Source organism: Anolis carolinensis, chromosome 4 (genome assembly GCF_035594765.1).
Source record: "Anolis carolinensis isolate JA03-04 chromosome 4, rAnoCar3.1.pri, whole genome shotgun sequence".
Classification (NCBI taxonomy): domain Eukaryota; kingdom Metazoa; phylum Chordata; class Lepidosauria; order Squamata; family Dactyloidae; genus Anolis; species Anolis carolinensis.
The window spans coordinates 204,785,522-204,794,635 of NC_085844.1; the positions used below are offsets into that span (position 1 = coordinate 204,785,522).

Genomic DNA, 9,114 nt, shown 5'->3' on the forward strand with positions numbered 1-9,114 from the left:
CTACAGCCTTAACAAAGATAAGACTTTCACCAAAGCACTAATATTCATAATTTAGCTCTTTTCTTGGTTCTGTTCCTTACAGAGAACAAATAAGTGCTCAATTTCTATACAGACTTTGGAGAACCTGGTTCTCCTGTGACAACCCTGCTACCTGTGGAGCTACAAATTCAGGCAAATACACAGAATACACTTGTGTAGATCAAGAAAGCAAGTAAACTCATCATTTTCTGAAACATCAGCTATAGCATGCACCATTTCCCTTCACTTTAGTTCTATTGCTTTGTGAAGTTCAAACCTTCACTCTAGATACCAAAATTCATTCTTCTTACCTTTCAGCAAAGCAGGGAGCCTTTTCTGGGTAAGAGAATCTAAATTGACAGAGTAATTCTTTCAGTTGCTGCTGCTACCAAATCACTATGAGTTGATAATCTATTGAAAGCACACCAGTAATTTCTCACCTATAATTCAGAAACACTTTGTCGCAGATGCAATGCCAAGGGGGTAGTTTTCAGCTCTCCACATCCTACCTGCTCTGAGCCAGATCTTTTCTCCTCTCACTGACAGAAGTCTACCTAAATCCTGCTCTTAGTCTCTGGAACTGTTGTCTTTCGTTTTTAAATCTGCCTCACCTGGGCAAGTAAGTTCCTGTGGGTGTTGCAGTAATGATAAAAGCAGTGATTCAAGGATCTCTTCAGACAGACACACCTATTTACAGTATAACTCATTATACTTCATAGACAGTGAGCGCATGTTGGTTTACTCAGAAGTGAATTAGCAATCTTTTCAACAATGTATGGAATGGACACAGTTATTCTGACTTATGAATTTCCCTTCTGTGGCTTCAGTGATGCAAAGCTGAAAAGTTTTTTCAAACTCTCTCACTTCTCTGAAGTTTTCTTCTTTTTCAAAAAGTTTTAATTGAGTGTATTAATGGCATACAGATATAGAAAAGAAAACATCTGGAGATAATCAAATACAAAGAATCCAGGTATGTCATTCCCCCAACCCCCCCCCCCCCCCCCACCCATGAACCGGCACCCATGACTGCCATCACCATCCAGTGTGAAACTAGTATCTCCAACAAAAAAAAACCCTAATTAATAAATTAATAAACCCTACATTAATAAATTCCCTTTGCAACTACTTTAAAATCAATTTCATCTTCCTTTCTAGATATTCAAAAGCTAGTCTCCAATTCTTAACAAAGTCTTCATTGCTTCCTCCCTGGATGCCATTGGATAGCTTGGCCATTTGGATATACGCTAATAATTTTTCTCTTCAGTCCTTTAGAGTTAACTCTTTTTCTCCTTTCCCAGATTTTGCTATTATTATTCTCACAGAAATGAAACTTTGACAGATTTCTACATCTTGTTTTTTTCACCAAATAGCCCTAAGAGGAACATCTCTAGATTTTTCCTAACCTTTTTCGTGATCATATTATTTGTTTCTTTAATCACTTTTCCCCAAGAAGTTTGTACCAACTTACAATTGAAGTTTTCTTCTTGAAATATCTGAGGGAGTGCAGTTTGGTTTTGCTTCATTGCAACCACAATACAGCTATCTATAAACCGTAAGAAAATGTTTTCATATTAATATTGGTATTTTAAAGCTCTTCAAGCTTCTTTCCTCGGGCAAGCATGGGGGGGGGGGATCCCAGTGTGGATCTTTCAAACAAAGTTGTAGTCAGGCAAAGCAACTCAAAGCCTGCAATAAGAGACGTTTTCAAATTTCGTGCATTCAGAAGAAATATTTCTTGTAAACAGATGTCAAAAATATCTCTTGCTTAAAAACTAATTAATATATTCAATTCACTCATATACAGAATTTATTCAAGGAATAGAACAAAAGTGATAATAAAATCTAAGTTTTATTTTCTTAGATGACTCACTCATTATACATTATTCTGCATTCCGTTTCTAATTTATTCACATTACACAAAGCAATGATGCATAAATCTTTCAACTGAAATGCACTTTGAGATTGCCATTCAAGAAGTCAAATGATGCTATATATCTGGAGTGTGTTTTTTCCCCTATGGGATAGACATACTTGTTGTGACCCATACATTTGCATGTCTAGATTTGTACATGCAACATAAGTAAAATTATGCTTCATGTACAGAAAAATCCCATTTTCAACCTCTCACATTTTCTGGTAAAAAGAATCAGCAGCTGATGGCAGGAAAAATCTCTTTTTGAGGACCTGGATGATGAAAAACACTGGGCTAGATGGGTATGTAGACTGATAATGTCTCAGGATGCATCTACACTGTAGAATTAATGCAGTTTGGTGCCACCTTAATGGCCATGGTCCAATACTATCAAATCATAAAAGTTGTAGGTTTAAGAAGTACCAGCACTCCTTGGCAGAAAAGGTTGAAAACTATAACTCCCATAATCCCATAGCATTGAACCATACATTACTTCTACAGTGCAGATGCACCCTAAGGCAACTTCCTAAGCACGGTAGTACACTAAAAAATCAAAGATACAACACTGTCAACTCTCATTGTGTCTTAAGTCTGGCACTGTGGATTTAACTAAACCGTATTTTTACTTCTCAAGATGTAGGCTAATCTCAGTTTCTGTTCCTTTCCAAACTTTTTTAAAACTGCAGTGCCACAATGTTGTCTGAAGTGTATTGTCAGTGGCTTAGGGCTATGTTACCTTGGCATATTTCCATTTTCTATTTTAGTTCTGAAAATGAAAAGCCACATTTCTATCTGACTGGTTTAAAAACGCAAGTGTGGATGGCAAATCACAATCTGTCTCCTTAGGCTATAAGATTTGAAGGCCTGATTGGGAGTTTTCTTCCGTTCTTGGGTGTGTCAAGAATGCTTGGTAACTGGATTGAGACACTGGGTGTGCCTGCTTTTGTGTTGCTTGCCCAGACTCCAATTACTAATGCTGTGATGCCAACTTTTTCATCATGGAATCTTGATTCAACAAACCACCATGTAGTTAACAGTTCTCAACATGTCAGGGAAGATTAGTAGGCTTGCAGAAAGAAAGAGAAATGTGTGTTTTTCAAGTTTCTGTAGAAATACCACCTACACATGCTAGAAAGGACTTCAGATAGGCACTAAATCCAAATATCAGTTGCAAAAATTCCGTGTAAAAGAAAACAGTACTTTTTCTATTCCCATAATACCTTTCACCACAGAGGAAACTAAGTCAAAGAAAGAAGGAACAACTACATAGCATATTACTGTATCTGTGACAACTGTCTTATTATAACCTGAGAACCATTCACACAACAGAACTATAGCACTGTAATAGTGTAATAGTGGTGTCACTAGAGATGGTGTCACCCAGATTGGGAACTCATAACTCATAATGTTATCCCCATGAACCTATTCTCATTCCAGACCATTCAAAATCTTTAGTAATATTTTGTACTAATGTTACCCATTAATCATAATTCCTATACATCAGTAAGTTCTAGAGGAACTTAAGATGGTAGTGCATGTGCTGGTAACCTCAAGGTTGGACTTCTGCAATTTGGCTAATAATAATAATAATAATAATAAAACTTTATTTATACCCCGCCACCATCTCCCCGCGGGGACTCGGGACGGCTTACATGGGTCCTCTGCCACCAGATCTTCTAGGCAGATATAGCCGATCAACTTCACTGTGGGGGTGTAGTGAATGATGAATGGTCACCTCTGGCTGGTGACACTTTATCATTTGGTCATTAGGCATATTTATGCCCTCACTTTCAATTATTTTTCCCTTCTTCAGTGCCACTGTCAAACATTTGTCCAAACCAAACTCCATGCTGCTATCAGTGCTAAAAATTCGGACAGTGTAAGTTAGAGACTGGATTTCAGTTTCAGTTTTCCCATACAGCTTCAGGTCATCCATGTACATCAGAGGTTTGATAGTTGAGGTTTGTTTTTTGTAAGATTGTTGACAGAGGGATCATGGCAATAATGAAAAGCAGAGGGGACAATTAGTCTCCCTGGAAAATTCCTCTTCTGATGTTGACAAGTTCATAGCTTTCATTTCCAACAAACAGTTCAGTTTTCCAGTGCTCCATCATGTTTTCAATAAAAACGCCAACGTTTTTACAAATCCCGATGGCATCCAGGCACTTGATGATCCAGCTGTGTGGGAGTGAGTCAACAGCCTTTTTGTAGTCAATCCATGTCATGTGAAGATTAGCTTTTCGGCTTTTACTGTTCACCAGAATCATTTTGTCAATTAATAACTGGTCTTTTGTGGCCCTGCTTTTCCGTTTGTTGCCTTTCTATTCATATGGCAAGATGGGGTTTTTTTTCTTCAAGATAGTCTTGAATTCTGTCAGCTATGATGCCAGTCAGTAGTTTAAACATAGTGGGCAGACATGTTATTGGCCTGTAGTTTCCTGGTGCTGCTCCTTTTGCTGGATCCTTTTGTATCAGATATGCTCTCCTAGTTGTTTGCCATTCACTGATACTTCCTTTTTGCAGCATCTCATTGAATTGTTGGGCCATTTTTCCATGTAAGCTAATCAGATATTTGAGCCAAAATCCATGCAGTTGATCACTACCAGGCGATGTCCAGTTCTTGACTTTTTGCACTCATTTGCTGATCATTTCAGTTGTTATTTCCATCTGTTCCATTTTGTTCTGTGAGAATTTTCCTTCAAACTCCTTTATCCACACAGCATTTTTGTTGTAGTTCTTATTATTTTCCCAAAGTTCTTTCCAGAACTTCGTTGTTGCAGTTTTCTCAGGCTTTGTGGTTACTGTGTCTGTTGTTTGGTTCAGTCTCTGGTAGAACTGTCTTTGGTCTGATTGAAACAGCTGATTTTGTCTGTACTGGACAATTCTGGCTTCATATCTTTCAAAATTTTTGGCTGTTGCTGTAATTTGTTCTTTCACTATTTCCAAAGCTTCTTCAATTTTTCTGGTGTTCAGCCAGTACTTTCTGATCAGGTATAGCTTGATTTTGACATTCTTAAGTTTCTTCTCTTTCATATTTTTCAGATTACTTGCATTTGATCGTAGATTTTTTATTTTTTATTATTATTATTATTATTGTTATAACAAAATCATCAACTATTAAAACAAACAGCAGCTATTGTGCATTTATAAATAGTCAATGACAACAACAAAGTGTGTAGTGCCTTCAGAAGAAAACACACAATTCAAGGCATTATAGTAATTGGGTTACAATGACAGCTCTGATGGAGCACATGTACATTAGAAGGTTCAACAAGAAAATTAGCATAGAGTTTTAACCCTGGAGGTAAGATGGGCTTATGCAAAACACATAAGATGTGCTTATGCAAAAATTGTTCTTGTGGTTATGACTAATTACATACCCTTCTTATAAAAAAATAATAGTTTTTTTCTGTTAAAATGTTACAAAAATATAGTCTATTGTCTATTTGGTGTCACCCTTCTGATAGTATCACCTAATGTGGTATCACCCAATGTGGTGAAGTGCGTTAAAGCACTGAGCTGCTGAACTTGCAGACCGAAAGGTCCCAGGTTCAAATCCCAGGAGCAGAATGACCGCCTGCTGTTAGCCCCAGCTCCTGCCAACCTAGCAGTTCGAAAACATGCCAATGTGAGTAGATCAATAGGTACCGCTCTGGCGGGAAGGTAACAACGCTCCATGCAGTCATACCGGCCACGTGACCTTGGAGGTGTCTACGGACAACGGCGCCTCTTTGGCTTAGAAATTGAGATGAGCACCAACCCCCAGAGTCAGACATGACTGGACTTAACGTCAGGGGAAACCTTTACCTTTACCCTATTCCCTATTGATGCCATTGCACTTTTATTCCACTTTAACTGCCATCCCAAAAATCCTGAGGCTAGTAGTCTGTGGAGGCAGTAAAGTTTTCTGATTGAAAAGGATAAATGCCCTCCCTTAACTATAAATCCCAAGATTTCATAAAATGACACCATGGCAGTAAACACAGCATAAATATGTTATAGTTTTGTAGTGTGAATGGGTCCCTATTCAACTAACTCATTCATATACAGAATGAGTATTAAGTATTTCACTGTGAAATACTTAATGTAAGCTAAAATACTATAGACTGCCCAAGCAAATAGCTGCTGGAAAGAAAGTAAGAGTTTGAAGGAAACCGAACACATGTGCCTATACATAGATGAGGCAGACTTCCTCACATAGGAGAACCCCGCATCCCTGGTACCATTTCGCTAACCCTGGGATGAGGGTTGACACTATCACTATGTGCGCTGCCTCCTTGGGTGCTGCTTTCCCCTTCACACGGGGAAGCATTGCCAAAGCCGTACAGATTTGTTCTGGTTCTGTGCTGTCTCCATTGGAGCCTTCCATGTTACAAGGGAAGAATTATACAACACTTCCATTCCACTGGAAGTCCAGCAATGTTGTGTGATGAGTAATGTGCCCATCCATTGCTAGACTGGCAGGGATGCTAAAAAGGCCCCAAGTGATGAAGTGGTAAGTATTTCATTTGGCTAGATATATAAGGAATTTCTGAGTTTAGGATATAAAGAATGTATGTGGAATATATCTTCTCTTAAGCATTGCTTCAAAAAACATTTCAATTTGTGTTTTCCTGCTTTGTCTCAAATTAATTCACTTTTACCAGAGGTGTCGTTTGGATGCCTTTGGTAAAAGCATGAGAGCTCTTCCGTTTTGGGTCATGTCTGGATGGGCCCCAAGATTGTCTCTGCCAAATCAGGACAGTTAAAGATATGTGGGTTTTTTTCCCTTTAATGGCCGCTCATCATTATTTTAACAAATAATATTAAGTCAATATATTTACATTCGGTCCACCATATGCATGAATTCTGTATCCATGGATTCAACTATCCACACCATGAAGAAAAAAAAACTTAATTACAAAAAAGCAAACTTTGATAAAGGTTGCCATTTTGCCGCACCATCGTATACAATGGGACTTAATTATCCATTGATTTTGGTACCACTGGAGTCCTGATCAAACACCAGCAGATACCAAAAGCATTCAATAAAGATTAACTATTTTATGGTTCTGGGGTGGATGGCACTGGTGTACAGGTGTAGGCTTCTGATGCCTCTTCAATGCCACCTTTATATTAAAGACATGTGGACATTGAGCACTTGATAATCATAGCAACACTTCACAAGTTGTGTGTATAAACCAGCCTACTACAGACATTCAAAATTCTATGGTGAGATTTAAGTAAAGAAGTGGCAAGAAATGCAAATGATGCATACATTTATGAACCAGTCTTTGACATGAACTGGAGACTGCCTAGTTGTGTTTCCTACTCAGGATCACAACTCTCTTGTTGGGTATTTGCCCCTCTTACATTTCCTTGTTGTGGGTTGAGCTTGTTTTATTTAATGTTAAAAATAAATAAACTTTAAAACAATGTAACTTGATATAAAAGTTAAAATAGAAATACACATTTCTATGTTAACTTGTATTTGCTGTGGTCTCAGAAAGCAAGACTTCAGTCTTCAGTTGAATTTTTCTAAACTTTGCAGTGAATGGAATGGAAGCCTCTACCCCACAAAAACCTGTTCTATGCTGCATATGAAGTATAATTCTATATAAGTTGTATATATCAGTTTCAAGCCCATTGTCTCCAAATTATTGGAATCTGGTAAGTACTTCCTCCATTGCTGGGATGGCATATTACACAAGTGCTTTGTAGGCATATATGATACACAGCATTGATACATTAATATATTTCTTGCTATTATATCTTATCTATGTTGCAAATGTAATCCTCTGCACCAGACAGCTGACCTCCGTCTTGCCCTTTGGAGGTCAGCTGACCACACTCTACCCATGAGTATGGCTGTCTGCATGGAAATGTACTTGCTTAGCTTGTTCCATTTCAGACTGGAGGGGCGGCCTGTTGCAACTAACCTATGTGAATCTTTTTTAAAGGAAAAATCCCCTAAGCAAACAGGACTGGAATGTTTCCTGTTTGGATTTATTGACCAACATTGCAGACAGGTGGACAGCTTAGGCTAATTTTGCTGAATACAAGTATCTTTTGCGTTGACTGCTCTTTTTTCAAGAGAAAAACGGTGTTGGTGGTGTTGGATATGTTAGTGTTGCTCATGTTCTTGTTTCTGTTATATTTCCAATTTGGGATGGCTTAAAACAGTTAAAACAAACATAATTAAAATTACTGGAATATAAAAGTTAAAATTCAATTCTGTTTTTGTGACTTCAAGTCATTTCTGACCTATGGCAAACCTAAGGCCAACCTATCATGGGGTTTTTTGGCAATATTTGTTCAGAGAGGGTTTGCCTTTACCTTTACCAGTTCAAACAAATTAAGAAAACCACAACAAAAGAAATAAAAGTCCAGCACATTATGCAAGATTGTGCTGGACTTTTATTTCTTTTGTTGTGGTTTTCTTAATTATGCAAGATTGGTCTCCCCTAAAAAAAAGGCTTGTTGGAATAAAAAGGGTTTTACCTGCTTGAAGAAAGATAATCAGAAGGTTCTGGGAAAGGAGGTCCAGAACCTTAGAGCAACAATGAGATCATCTTCTCCCATATTCCACCAGATGTTCCTGTGGGATTATTGTTTGTTATTATTTAGTTAGTATCTTGCAAAGTGTCTTACAGACATTCAAAGAAATGAATTCACAAAATCAGGACTGGGCAATGTTCAGATTTCCAGATGTTGTTGAACTGTACCTCCCAACATTGTTCAGAATTAACTATAATAGCTAGGGTACATAGGAGTTGCAGTCCAACATCTGGAGTGCTACATTTTGTCTACCTCAGCTATACATTCATGGCTTGAAAATATTATCCAAAAAAGTTCCAAAAAGTAAGCCTTGATTGATCATGTTATATGAAGGATTCCATTTCACTACACCATTATATGTGATGGGACTTGAGCATTCATGGATAATAGTGGCCCCTTGTGTTTTTTCCCTTATTATTTCTGTACAACATCTTGAGCCATCCTAATTATTCCTGTTGTAAAGGTTGTGTCACATCTCCTTAAAACCCACCTGCCACACAGTCATTGTTGCCAAAGTTTGAGGGCCCTTCTACATTTCCCTAATATCCAGGAGGAAGCAGGTTAAAATAACCCTCTTCCTCCCTGGTTTCAGTCCCCGCCCCAACCCAAACCCTTGGCTTTCCTTGAGGGGTAGCTAGATGCCATCC

The 9,114-nt window shown here is 38.1% G+C and overlaps 1 protein-coding gene across 6 annotated transcripts in view; it reads right to left on the reverse strand.

The window, feature by feature from the left end:
* lamb3 (laminin subunit beta 3) overlaps positions 1 to 8,726 on the reverse strand; it is a 90,876-nt gene extending 82,150 nt beyond the window's left edge. For 2 of the 6 annotated variants that reach the window (XM_062978638.1, XM_016993335.2), the window contains exons 1-2: positions 8,411 to 8,726; positions 1,487 to 1,561 (exon numbers count right to left, since the gene is read on the reverse strand). The gene's annotated coding sequence lies outside the window, so the exon portion shown is untranslated. Of the gene's footprint in view, positions 1 to 329; positions 994 to 1,486; positions 1,562 to 8,410 lie in introns of those variants that run through there. The other 4 variants (XM_008109815.3, XM_008109816.3, XM_008109817.3 and 1 more) reach the window with 2 other exon arrangements.
* Between the last annotated feature and the right edge of the window lie 388 nt (positions 8,727 to 9,114).